The sequence below is a fragment of the Penaeus monodon genome, chromosome 27, assembly GCF_015228065.2.
Source record: "Penaeus monodon isolate SGIC_2016 chromosome 27, NSTDA_Pmon_1, whole genome shotgun sequence".
In the NCBI taxonomy this organism is placed as follows: Eukaryota; Metazoa; Arthropoda; class Malacostraca; order Decapoda; family Penaeidae; genus Penaeus; species Penaeus monodon.
This window is the reverse complement of record NC_051412.1, coordinates 29,622,811-29,623,697: the sequence shown is the minus strand read 5'-3', so window position 1 is coordinate 29,623,697 and position 887 is coordinate 29,622,811. Positions and strand designations below refer to the sequence as shown.

Below are 887 nucleotides of genomic sequence, written 5' to 3'. Positions count from 1 at the left end.
AGAATTGTCTAGGTAGTACAAAAAAAAAAAAATTTGTTTCTAGAGGACTGGAATAGATGGCAGTCATCATACTTGTTTCCCCCTCCACTAACATCCAAAATGCTTGACGTCTTACAAAAGCAAAGTTTTATTGATTGCCCCTCTGTGGGAAGCACAACCATGGACACAGTATCTTCTTCATTGGTGTCCTCATCCACTACCACTGTCGGGAAAGATGCTTCAGGAAACTCTGATGGACCATCACAGGATACTTGCAAATATATTTATTCAGTTTGCTTCCTATTAATTCCATTCACAGCCACTTGCACCATCTACTATTTCTTGCCATATAGCAGCAATCACAGATCCACTAAGATAAGCCTTTGGAATCGAAAAGGATAAAAGTTCCATGGAATTGCTTTGTAGATCACTCTTCCAAAGGCGAGCTCCAACTTTTAATAATATTCCTTTGTGGTCTCAACAGTTCTGGATCTCTTCTCACATTGGTATTCTGTTGATACATCTCTTGTGGATGTGCTTTACAAAGAAATATTCTTTATTGCTCTTGCCACAGGTTTGCATGTTTGTCAACTGGGAGCCCTCTCACATTCTCCTTCTCTGACAGTTTAGTCCAAATAATTCATATGTATCATTTACTCCTTATCCTCGTTTTCTAGCAAAAAATGAATGCCAAGATAATTAGAAGGATAATTGAATCTGCTGATCAAGGTCATGCACCTACAGCTCACCAAGTTAGGAAGCACTTTTTTAAGATCTCTCAATCTTGAAAAAGTGGTCTTCATGTAGAAGCTTTATTAATTGATACATGACAACACACATCTACAGGACGTCCCTTGTGTGGCAATGACTACGCCACCTAACCAGGCATCTCAATAAGTGGATACTAA

General features: G+C 38.8%; 1 protein-coding gene across 1 annotated transcript in view; it reads left to right on the top strand.

The window, feature by feature from the left end:
• Positions 1-887, top strand: part of LOC119590759 (GPI transamidase component PIG-T-like) — a gene marked incomplete in the record, with an annotated part of 22,148 nt that overhangs the window by 20,152 nt on the left and 1,109 nt on the right.